Source organism: Emydura macquarii, unplaced genomic scaffold (genome assembly GCF_026122565.2).
Source record: "Emydura macquarii macquarii isolate MOO-44397 ecotype Brisbane River unplaced genomic scaffold, CSIRO-AGI_Emac_v2 contig_2676, whole genome shotgun sequence".
NCBI classification, from domain to species: Eukaryota; Metazoa; Chordata; order Testudines; family Chelidae; genus Emydura; species Emydura macquarii.
The window spans coordinates 30,202,839-30,215,612 of record NW_027132813.1 but is presented as its reverse complement, the minus strand read 5'-3'; the positions used below and the strand labels follow the sequence as shown (position 1 = coordinate 30,215,612).

General features: G+C 38.5%; 1 long non-coding RNA gene across 1 annotated transcript in view; it reads right to left on the bottom strand.

The window, feature by feature from the left end:
• LOC137164551 (uncharacterized) overlaps positions 1–12,572 on the bottom strand; it is a 33,028-nt gene extending 20,456 nt beyond the window's left edge. Inside the window, exons 1-3 of the long non-coding RNA XR_010923100.1 lie at positions 12,445–12,572; positions 11,512–11,680; positions 8,274–8,413 (exon numbers count right to left, since the gene is read on the bottom strand). This is a non-coding gene — a long non-coding RNA (uncharacterized lncRNA). The remainder of the gene's footprint in view (positions 1–8,273; positions 8,414–11,511; positions 11,681–12,444) is intronic.
• Positions 12,573–12,774: the final 202 nt, after the last annotated feature.

Genomic DNA, 12,774 nt, shown 5'->3' with positions numbered 1-12,774 from the left:
ATTTTCTGACGTATAGCCAGCCAGACTGTACTGCTGTAAATGAAATATGAGCTAGCTCCTATGGACTAACTAAGATCAGAATCTGGCCCATTATCTCCAAACATGGAAAAACAACAAACAAGTTTGTTCAAATATTTTGTTACCATAGATGGAACAAAGATAATTTGTGGGCAACATCTCACTAACAATCTAGAGACAAGAGAGGAAAATATTATATTTAGTTTCCCAACACTATATGTTATAGAAATACAGTACAAAAACTCTCTTTCTTTGGAATAAATCATTGTGTGTGTAATGGTTATAATAGGCAACATTCCTTTTTTTTTTTGCAGTAAAATAAAGAGTGTGTGGCTCCCAGTAGTCTGAAATTTAGTGATTTTTCTATTCATATTTATTTCATCTGCTGACGAATACTTAAAGCAGTTTTAGAAATCAACAGGAAAAAAACCCATTGAAAATTGGAACAAGGATTGTAAATGTTAAGGGGCTTTGTTAAGGATTAGAAAGAAAAAATTCTATGGCAAAATGTATATAATAAATGTGAAAGTTAGGGCTTGTCTAGACACACAACGTGCAGCAAGCCGGAGTATAAATCTATAGCAGATGCATTAACTGAAAGCAGATTAGATCAAAACATAAGGGTATGTCTACACTGAGGGTGCTGCATTGGATCACGGATCGGTGCAGTGGGATTGATTGAGCAGGCAGTAGAGACCTACACAACTGATCCTGGAAGTGCTCTCCCACTGACGCCGTAAAACCCACCCTCCACCTGAAAAGATTAATGCTGCATTGACCAGAGGACGGTTCCTGTTGACGCAGCACAGTAAAGACACCACGGTAAGTGAAAGTTGGTAAGTAAATGGGAAATACGCAAGTTTCAGTACGTAGCTTGCATATCTCCTGGCCACGCTGCCGGCAGTGTAGACCAGGCCTAAGAAACTTTTCATGAGTGGCATGGTGCACTAGTGTGCTGTAGATTTAGACCCCATCTTGCTGCACACTAGCTGTTTATCTAGCCAAGCCCTTATATTATAGGAAAAGTGTTTTTTACCCAAGCTGTTATGGCAAAGAGTGTTAGTGTAATTTGTCATACGTTACACAAATGAAACATTAGACTGAATGTATCTTTTTGGTACCAAGTGTCCTTCTACATCCCAGTACAACACACCAGTGAGCCTCTATACTGTGGTTACCATTGAAAAAGATCTCCATTATCCATGATGAGAGCTGTGCAAATAACTGATTTTTCAGTTTGCTGTCTGTTCCAAAAATTCAGGAAAACTAATAGTTTTGGGTCAAATAAAATGTTTTGTTTGAACTCACATTTTTATTTGTTGGAAAATAAAACTGAAGGAAATTTTGAAACAAAAAAATAATTTCAAAACAAAATTAAAACTGTTTCAAAAATGTGGAAACAAAATGTTTTGATCTTTTTTTCAGAATTTTTGGGGCTTTTTCCAACTGAAATAATTCAGTGAAATTAACATAAATTTGCAAAACATTTCACTTAATCCTAATCTGCATTTTTCACTGAAAAAAGGTGGACAAAAAGTTTTGCCCAATGCTATTCATGATAGAGACCCAAAAGAGTGAAATAGCAGGACAGTAAGAGAATTTGACATTATAATCCAATGATTCTTCCTCATGACATCGTCCAGTTTTTGGCCCCCTTTCTTTGATTGTGCTGACTGATTTGGTCCTTGCTGTGTGCTCCTTTTTCATCAAGTCCTCATAGTCATTTTTCTGAATCTTGGAGAAGCTAACTAACCTTCTTTGCTACTATATCTTTAGTTGTCAGGTCTCACTGTCCTACATCTTTTATAAGTAACTAACTCATGTCAATGTTCTAACAAGCACCAGCTTTAAGAAAACAGTTGAAAAACATTAGCATTGTGATCATCTTCCAAACTCCCTTCCCTTTTGAGTTCTCTGTCAGCCATTCATGTCTATTCCAGTAAATGAAGGAACACATTTCTTCTTTCTTCCTTCATAGGAAATACAACTCATCTCCACTGTGGAGAATCTACTGGAAATTGCTAAGGAAACAAAAAATAAAACAAAAAACCCTCAGGACCAACCAGCTACCAAATCAAGAATTGTTTCCTCAGAAATGTGGCTAACCAGAAATCTAAATTACAGGGTCCCATTCTAAGCTTCCGTTTTACACTTTAAAATTGATTACTCTGTCCTGTGATTAAGTCATAATTACTAGTAAGTGATACATCAAATAACTTATTTCCTAACCAAAAACGTTCTTGTTCAGAAGTAAGATTAATATGGCCAATATATTTTACCCGTTTTATTCTGCCAATTCCATCTAAAAAACTCTAAACTGTACTGCCGGTTTTCTGTGATTTATTGCACAGTATTGGGTATCTTCAGCCGAAATCATTGGTGCTGCAACAGAGTAGCTAACTCTGCAGTGAAGTATTAGAAAAACCATCCACAGGGAGATAGAAGACTGCCCTTCTTACTCACAATATTTTAAAAGCCAGTATGATCTTCCTTTAGGTCAAAATCACCAATAGTCACCAATAGGAGGGATAGAAGGATTTTCTGTAACATTCTTGTTTCAGACAGCCTTAGTTCCAAAACACTGAAAGCCACAGATAACAAATCTCCCCCTCACTTTCTAATAGCAACATTTATTTCCCAAGGTATCTTTGAAAGTATCAGTTTCAAAAGGCCTACGGTTGTGAACAGCAGCACAAAATGTAATATTAGTCTAGCAATTGCTTTGATTCTTTGTAATAAACCTCAGTTTTGGTAACTTGAATCTAGGCATTTTCACTTTTAAAAGTTTTAAACAATGTAATATTTATAAAATTTAAAAGTCCCTAATATTCTTATTTGTGCTAAAGATTCTCTGCTGAAAACCAGTTACATATTTAAAAGGCCTTTCGCAGTTCATCAGGCTATGTGATGTATTCTGAAGGGGCAGAAAATCCTCTGAATCTATCCAAAGAACACCAACAGCACTTGAATTCTGGTGTATGTTGTCCCAGTGCACGTATGGGAATGGGGGGAACCCAAATATACCCCAGTACAGGCAAATGTAGAGATACTTTGGGGAGGAAAGGAATTTATGTAATAAATGTTCTGCACAACTGAGCTGACTTGGTGATCCTGATCTTCTCTCTCTTTCCTGCTCTGGAATTTACTGCTGTGTTTCAGACCAATTGGCTGAGAAATTTCTGTTGGGACTGCATGGCCCATTCTCTGCTGTATATGCAGATGTGCAGATTCTCTGCTGTCTCTCTCTGCTGTGTATGCAGATGTGCAATGTCTCCCTGATTTAATCCTCTTGCACTACTGGGAGGGAGTCAGTGGAAAAAATCAGAGGTGATCTGATATGTAAGTGTGTAAGACTCCTTTACACTCTGATTTTTTCACACATGCATATTAGATTGTAGAACTCATTGCCACAGGATGTCATTCTGGCCAAAGGTTTAGCAAGATTCAAAGAGGAGCTGGACATTTACTTGGACAACAAGAACATTCAGAGTTATAATAGGTAACGCTAAAATAAGTTTTGGAAGAGTTATAAAAACCTCAGGATAGTGGGTTAGACAGCACATGAGTGTGATCCATCATAGCAAGTTCTAGGTTCCTATCAAAGCTCTAATTTATGCTTTGCCCTGTCTACTAGGCAAATTTAAGAATAATAGAAACACAGGGCTGGAAGGGACCTCAGGAGGTCATCTTGTGCAGCCTCTTGTGCTGTGGTAAAACCAAGTATATCTAGACCATCCCTGACAAGTGTTTGTCTAACCTGGTCTTCAAAACCTCCCTTGGAAGTATATTCCAGTGCTTAACTATCCTTAGAGTTGGAAAGTTTTCCCTAATATCTAACCTAAATCTCACTTACTGCAGAATTAAATCCTTGTCACAAACAGGACATGGACAGTCTGACCTAGAGGGCAAAGCAGGAGTCAGGCTGGGAAGGAAAACCGAAAGTCAGGTGTAAGGCAGGATCAGCATCCCAGGTCATCAGAAGCAGAGACAAACTTGAGAGAAGAACCACAGATCAGTAACCAGAGTCAGGCCAGGTCAGGATACCAGGAAGTCAAGTCACAGAGTGGGAGGAGGAACAGGAAGCACAAGGCACACAGTCCAGAGCAAGGTGAATCCCAGTTGCATAGACAACTTCCTTTTTCTGTGTTGGGTTTAAATAGGGTCTGTGGACCAATCAGAGCCCCTAGTGTTCTACCAATCAGCTCCCATGACTGTGATCCTCTGTCTGAGTTCAGCTCCTATTTCGACAATATATAGCAGGTCCCTGGGTGTAACCCACTAGTACCAAATCTAGACTATCCCTGGCAGGAGTTTGTTTAACCTTCTCTGAAAGACCTACAATAGTGGGGCCTCCCCTGGAAGCCTATTCCAGTGCTTACATAGTCTTAGAATCATAGAAGATTAGGGTTGGAAGGGACCTCAGGAGGTCATCTAGTCCAACCCTCTGCTCAAAGCAGGATCAATCCAAACTTAACCATCCCAGCCAGGGCTTTGTCAAGCCACACCTTAAAAACCTCTAAGTATGGAGATTCCACCACCTCCCTAGGTAACGTACTTCACCACTCTCCTAGTGAAAACCTAAATCTTCCCACTACAACTTGAGACCACTGCTCCTACTTCTGTCATCTGCTACCACTGAGAAACAGCCTAGTTCCATCCTCCCTGGAATACCCTTTCAGGTAGTTAAAAGCTGCTAACAAATCCCTGCTCAGTCTTCTCTTCTACAGACTAAACAAGCCTAGTTCCCTCAGCCTCTCCTCATAAAAATCATGTGCTCCAGCCCCCTAATCATTTTTGTTGCCCTCTGCTAGACTCTCTTTAATTTGTCCACATCCTTTTTGTAGTGGGGAGCTCAAAACTGGACACAGTGCTCTAAATGAGGCTGCACCAGTACCGAATAGAGGAGAATAATCATTTCCCTCGATCTGCTGCAATGCCCCTACTAATGCAGTCCAATATGCAGTTAGCCTTCTTGGCAATAAGGGCACACTGTTGACTCATATCCAGCTTCTTGTCCACTGTAACCCCCAGATCCTTTTCTGCTGAACTGCTGCCTAACCAGTTAGTCCCCAGTCTGTAGTAGTGCATGGGATTCTTCCGTCCTAAGTGGAGGACTCTGCACTTGTCCTTGTTGAACCTCATCAGATTTTTCTTGGCCCAATCCTCTAATTTGTCTAAGTCACTCTGTATCCTATCCCTGCCCTCCACTGTATCTACCACTCCCCCCAGCTTAATGTCATCTGCAAAATTGCTGAGGGTGCAATGTAGTTAGAAAGTTAGTAGTTCTTGTAGTTAGAAAGTTTTTCCTAATATCTAACCTAAATTCCCTTGCTACAGATTAAGCCCATTACTTCTTTCCTACCATCAGTGGACATTGAGAACAATTGACCACCATTCTTTTTATAACAACCCTTAACATATTTGAAGACTATTATTAGGTTTCCCCTCAGCGTCTTTGCTCTAGACTAAAAATGCCCAGGTTTTTTTTAAACCTTTCCTCATAGGTAAGGATTTCTAAACCTTTTATCATTTTTGTTAGTCTCCATTGGACTCTCTCCAATTTGTCCATATCTTTCTTAAAATGCAGTGCTGAGAACTAGACCAAGGCCGAATACAGCGGAACAATTACCTCCCACGTCTTACATACAACACTCTTATTAATACACCCCAGAATGATATTAACCTTTTTAGCGATTATATTGCATTCTTGACTAATATTCACTATATGATCCACTATAACCCACCCAGATCCTTTTCAGCAGTACTACCACCTAGCCAGTTATTCCCCATTTTGTAGTTATGCATTTGATTTTTTCTTTTCTAAGTGTAGTACTTTGCATTTGTCTTTACTGAATTTCATCTTGTTGACTTCAGACCAATTCTCCAATTTGTCAAGGAAGTTTTGAATTATAATCCTACCCTTCATAGTGCTACAATCCCTCCCAACATGTTGTCATCTGCAAATTTTGTGAGCATACTCTCCCCTTCATTATCAAAGTCATTAAATAAAATAGTGACCAGTTTCAGACCCAGGACAGACCCCTGGAGAGACCTCAGTAGATACCTCCTCCAGTTTGACAACAAACCACTGATGGCTATTCTTTGAGACTCTTTAAGATCCTGTCTTTTTTTCTATTCCACAGCATTTGCATTTGTTTTACAGAGATTTTTTGCACTGTAGCCTTTAATAAACTAGAGATTAAATGTTTTCTTTGTAGAGTAGGAAAAGTTGGCATAGAAGCCTGTCAGGTGTAGTCTACAGTACAATTCTGCCTTCTATCTGAGTGCAACCTACAACCTTCCAGCTATGTCATACTTTGATCCATTGTAAACATGTTTGTGGAGATCCCAAGGCTCAAATACCTTGTCATCTTGATTAATATAATAACTTCCTTCTTTATTTCAACAAAAATTATGGAACTCTTCAGTTCATCACTTTTTGTTGTAATCTTTTAACCTTATTCACTACCATAGTTAGTCTCCAGATCCCTTTTTAAACATGACACATTCATCTTTCATTCCTGCCTAACCTTGAGATATAGTAGAAAATCAATGGCACAAATTGTCTTTAAAGTTTCTCACAGATATTTAGACTTTTCAAAGTTTTTGTGTTGCTCAAATATTTAATTTACTTATTTATTGTTATTATTTATTAATTTATGGTTAGTTATTATTAATGGTATTACTTACAAGAGTCCAATTCCTTATGCTGCACTTCTAAAATGTCCCTCATATCCAACACTAAACTGAAAAAGTTTATCACCTGTTGAAACTATTAATCAGTGTCAAATATTTATCACCCTAGGACAACCTTTCCTTGTCACGTGAGATTGCAGGACATATGAATATATTTAGATGTTTGAATAGGATGCAGATAAGAACTGTGATGGGGGAAAGGGAAAGCTTTTCAAAAGGGCTGAACATCAGCATCTCCCACTGAAGTCTATGGGAGCTATGAATGCTGAGCACTGCTGGAAATCAGGCTACTCATGTACAACAGATGCTGCAAGAGCAGTGGATTTTTGTCTGGGAAAAGAAAAATAATTCTCTTTCTATGCACTTGAGGACCAGTTGTGCCCACAGTGTCTGAATTGAAGGAACACTGGCATTCCCAATACATCCTGTCTTCAGTGAATGTTAGGACACTCAGCTGAGACCACTCTCTATCATGTTGACCAGTAGTGTCTCATTATTTCCTTAGACTCCCACTGTCTGTCTCTTGTCTTATATTTAGATTGTGAGCTCTTTGGGGCAGGGACTTTTTCTGTGTTTTTGGGTAGGTAGGGAATGTCATTCCATGATAATTTGCAATGCTTAATGCTATTACTGATAGATTCCGAGTAGTACTGACCATGTCCTCAGTTTCCACTGATTTCACTGAGAGCTGAAAGTTCTCATCACCATGGAGAATAAGAATCAGGCCCAGTGTGAAGAATGTTTAGATCAGGTCAACAACAATTTCTACTTGATGGCTATCAGAGTGAAAAGCATGTGATGAGAATGTGACCAGAACAACACGATAAAGGACTCGGAGAATATATAATCTATCTATACCTATATCTATATAATAATAGCCTGGTGTCATTTCTAATGTGATTTATTTCCAGTCACCTTGGCCAATTATGATTGATTTATGGGGTTATATTTATTAATCAATAAAAACTGCCTCAACATGGGTACATAAAAATGTGATTCAATGTAAAAGTAAAATTTGATCAAGCACTAAATTGAATTTAGAATTCATCCAGTCTAGATGCTGAATTAATTTTAGATTTAATCTGTGTACACAATAAATTGATTAAAAACGTAAATCTATTTGAACGCTAAACTGACTCAACTGATTAAAATATTGAACTAAGTTAAATGTAAGCAACCCAAACTAAAGGGCAATTATGCAGAGCACAAAGACATTGGCCAAAATGCTAGCATATTATACCCACGGCATGAGGTTTTTAGTCATCCTTACTGAAAGATATTAGGAATCACAATACAGAAAAGATGTCTGGGTAGAACATTTATGTATGCCCTTCATACAATATATCTACTTTCAGTTACTCCCTTTTTCTGGCATACATGTATGTACATTGCCCAGTATCAGTTTACTGGGACAACTATACTGGAAAGCTGGTCATTAGGAATTATCTTCCAATGTTGTTGAATTTGTTTTCTCAAAGAAATACTGTATGGCAGAGACAGAAATTTTATGACTAGTATAGTAATGACACATGGGAAACTTAGTTTGGAAGATTACTTACTTTTGTAGAGGTGTACTGATGTATCTTTGAGATGGTAGGAAATGAATGACTCCCAAATAATCTCCTAGTTGATTTATGAAATAGTCTTGATGACGACTTTGTATGACTTTTGTCTCACCATCCAGATCACAATGGATGTTCTGTGGATGTAGATAATCAGTTAGTGTGGTGGGTGTTAGCTAATTCATATACATTATATACAAAACCTCAGCTTATTAATAGGTATTATGAGCATAGTATTAATATTGTGTGTGTGAGAGAGAGAGAGAGAGAGAGAGAGAGAGATGCTAAATTGTACTATGTTTTTTCTTGCTCTCTTATGCTAAGACAGATATCCCACAATGCTCCAGGACAAGGATAGCTCATCACTTGGCTTTGGCAAATAGAAAAACTGTCAAAAGTTAGATGGGCAAGTGTCATGAGCCAAAAGTTCAATGTGGTACAAGAAAATAATGTAAGATGTATGAATGATTTGTATTAGGGAATATCTAGATGACCCTTAATTTTTGGAATTTAATATTCAAAATGGAAGATAGGAAAGTACAGGGAGGCACTAGAGACAAAGCTGGCACAAGCTAAGTGAATTTAATTCCTGGGAAGGATTGGTGATGTATTAACTCTTTCTTACCTGTACCATATTGCTTTGTCTCTAGATAATAAATTTGTCTGAGCTTGGATAATTGGTCTCTTAAACATTTTTAAGAATGAACCATGAGTTGTAGTCACACAATTGGTTTTCAGTCAATATGGGGGAATAGCAGGAAAAAAGGAAAAGACGACAACCTGGAATGGTGGAGATTAAAGATTAAATGAAGGTGAATTTTGAAAATGAATGGAATGAAGTCCATGGTAACTTTCCTTGACAGAATGGAGAAGAATATCTCCTATGGATCTTTCTGATGTGTTTTTCCCATTTACATGGAATTTGTTTATGGCAACAAGCATACCCACACTGAATTTAAAATAGAACAATAAGCAGTTATACATGCATAGTTCAGTTATAAAAAATGTATTTAGGTCAAACAAGACTTAATCCTCTCACACAGAATCATACAAATAATATAAGAAAAGAAAATTTAGCCTAATATCCTAAATATGGTTTTCTCATAAATCCCAGTATCTTCACCAACTCTGAGTGGGGGCAGGTGGAGGGGGAGCAAAGATCGATTTATAATAAGCAATTTGTCTACAGCTGATGAAATGAATACATTTTGAATGGGAAAGCATCCAGCACAGTATGGGCATCACTAGTGTATAAATGACTATAAATAATAATATATTGTACTTTAAATAAAACACCTGGCTAACTTAAAGTTCTAACAATGAAGGCTGTGGATTGTTGGCATGTAAATATCTGTACATTGCTTGCTGGGTCACAGTAATAGTCCACACCTCTGTGATACACGTATCCACCCAACACTTCAGCTCCCAGCTGCATTGTCTTAAACAGCCTGCCAAAAACTGCCACAAAGATACCAAAGTAACTATTACTGTCCTGTGACAATGGTAAATTGCAAGCAAGGGTTGTTTTCTATTAAAACCAAACAATGAACATTATTCAAAATGAGATTGTCACTACAAGAATTCTCCCTCACCTTCATTGCAGAGTTTTGAACCTTCTCCAAACCCCGTCCTGCTACAGTTTTAAGAAAATAGCACCTACTTCAAATATTTAAAATGAACTCCCTTGTTCATACAGATATCTTTTAAAAGTATATTTAATAACAAAGTATTAATCCAGATAAGCCAGCAGCTTCAGTACATGCCCCAATCTGATCAGCTTCTAGACTTAAGGAGAATTTTGCTCAGTTGATTCACCTAAATAGTCACTCCCTGCAGGTATATATTCCAGACCAATACCTTCCTTTACTAGAGCTGTGATCTGAGCACCATTACTGCTAAAGACACACATTAATTCAGATGTATTTGAAATCATCTGATCATACCAACTCTTTCTCCTCTGTTTAGTTCTTTGATCAGCATCAGCTATACAGGATATTGGAATGCAACTACATCCAGTGACAGCTTTGTCAGGACTGGTTTCCTTGTTAAAGAACATAAGAACAGACATATTGGGTCAGACCAATAGTCCATCTAGCCCAGTATCCTGTCTTCCGACAGTGACCAATGCCAGTTTAAACTTGGGAAGCTTTGGGCTGCCTTCTGCCAGGAAAAGAAAGCCTGAAACAACTGCAAGTCTCATAAGGAATCTCTCTCATTTACCTTTTACTGCATCTGTATTTTTAGTCAAAATAATAGAGTCCAATCACCAGGAGTCTGGTCTCCCAGATCCTAGATGAGTATTCTAATCAACAGGCTACACAGCCAGTCTCCTGCACTGTGGCCTGAAAAATATTTAATTACTTATACAAATTGAAACAGCTGCGAAAATTGGTGGAGATAAGGTACATGGAGTTTAGGACATTCACCTGGGAAATTCAAGTTCAAGTTGCTGCTCTGAATCAGCCAGAGCGGGCACCTGAACATGTATGTCATACAAGCTGGATAAGCACACTAACCACTGGGCTATTTGTTATTCTAATTACTTTGTCTTGTATTATCTTATGAAAAACATTCAAAAGGTATCCGTTTTCTTCTGATACAAAACAAAATTATAGATTTTTTTTCTGCTCAGCCCTAGTATGCATCTTCCTGCCTACTAATGTCTGAGAGAAGATACTATATATGTATATGAGGATATGGCCACCTGAGATGGATGAAATTCATCCCTTCTGAAATTAAGATTTTAATACACATTCTAGTGGTTAAACTGATGATGAATTTGAAGGAGAGGGTCTCTCTTTCTGTCTCTTGAAGGAAATTGGAAAAATGTTAGTAAGGAGCATAATGAAAGGCTATAATTTAATTGTAATGCAGGAAGGCAATTTAGAGAGGGTGTTAGCAGCAAATACAGAAAGATTTTTAATTCTGGAAGAAGTCCATTAACTCCTATTTATAAATCATTCTCTCCAACAAAACTTTAATCACAATACCATCAATTATTTGTAAGTGTATTTCACCAGCAACATTAGGGCTATGTTGAAGCCACAATTCAGCAAGACATTTAAGTGCTGTCTGACTTTAAGCATATAAGTAGTTTCACTGACTTCACCAGGACTGTTCACATGCTTAAAGTTAGCCCCATGCCCAAATACCCCACAGGATCAGGGTCTAGGGGTTTCCTTGTGCCAGTGCCCTCTGTCATACTAGTATGAAACTTTGTAAATGTGTGTATTACCATGCTGGGGATTCCTTTCTGATGGCAGCTAGCAGCTCTAGTTGAGTGTTCTTGTTCCTGAAAGTAGAGACTGTTTTCTTTCTTCCTATGTAGCGGAAACCCTAATAGAGGCAGGTGGCTCCTCCTCCACCTCCTCCTTATATACTGTCTTTAACAGGTGTTGAAGCAGCTGAAAAGAGTAGAAAGTGTTAGTACTCTACCACTTGACTGCTCTCCTCAGATCCTGAACAAATGCACCACAGACCAGCAGCCATCCACAGAACTTGATTTGAGAACTACTGGGATAGCGATAGGATGCGGAATACAAATAAACTGTCTGAATTAATGAAAGTTTCAGGATTCACAAACATTTTCATGTAGATTCAGGAGAGATCCATATATTTGCAAATTACAAAGGGTATGAGGCCACAAATAGTACTGAAACAAGTTCAAGCTGTTTATTCATTACTATATTAACCAACTCTGACTTACATCGCACCTCTCATTCATAGATTTCAAAGCACTTTGCAAATGTTTATTAGCATTATTACAACCCAGTTTCCAAGTGGACAAACTGAGACATAGAGAATTCAAACAAAGTCACACAGCAATGAATGGCTGAGCTAAGGCTACAGTCCAAGCCTCCTGACTTTCAGTCCTAAACTTTTCCCTTCCAGATCATGCATGAATATATTACGTGGCTAAGCTACAATTGTGTGAACTTTATCTTTTCTGACTTTTGTGCCTTTAAAATCTTAGGGTTTGGTGGGTTGGTTTGGGTTTGGTTTTCTTTTGGGGGGGGAGAGAGGGTTGCAATGGTGGGAGGAGGCAGAGCTGCATTTAATTTCTTTGCATAGGATAACCCTGTTTAATAAACTTTCAGTTAACCAGGCCTCCTGGTTATCAAAAGTTTGGTCAAGCCCCCAATGACAAAGCACATCATATATTGCTTACCCATTTATCTAAGGCCACTTTTTTCCAAATATTGGGGATGTGGGCAGCAGAAAAAAGTCAGCGCAGTTGTACTCCCTGCTCACCCATCCCCTCCTGTGAAAAAAGTGTTAGTCTTCCCTGCCCCTGCAACACCAGATATGAGAAAGGGAAAGGCAGGGGAGAGGGTGAAAGAGATGAAGAATCCTTGGAGCTGCCTCCCCCAAGCCTGACAAGAGGGAGAAGGGGACCCCACTGCAGCTGCCACCCAGACCCGGAGAGAGGATGAAGAGCCACCACAGCTGGGGCATGCATAATTAATTGCTGGAATGGGGATTGGTACATGTGGGACTG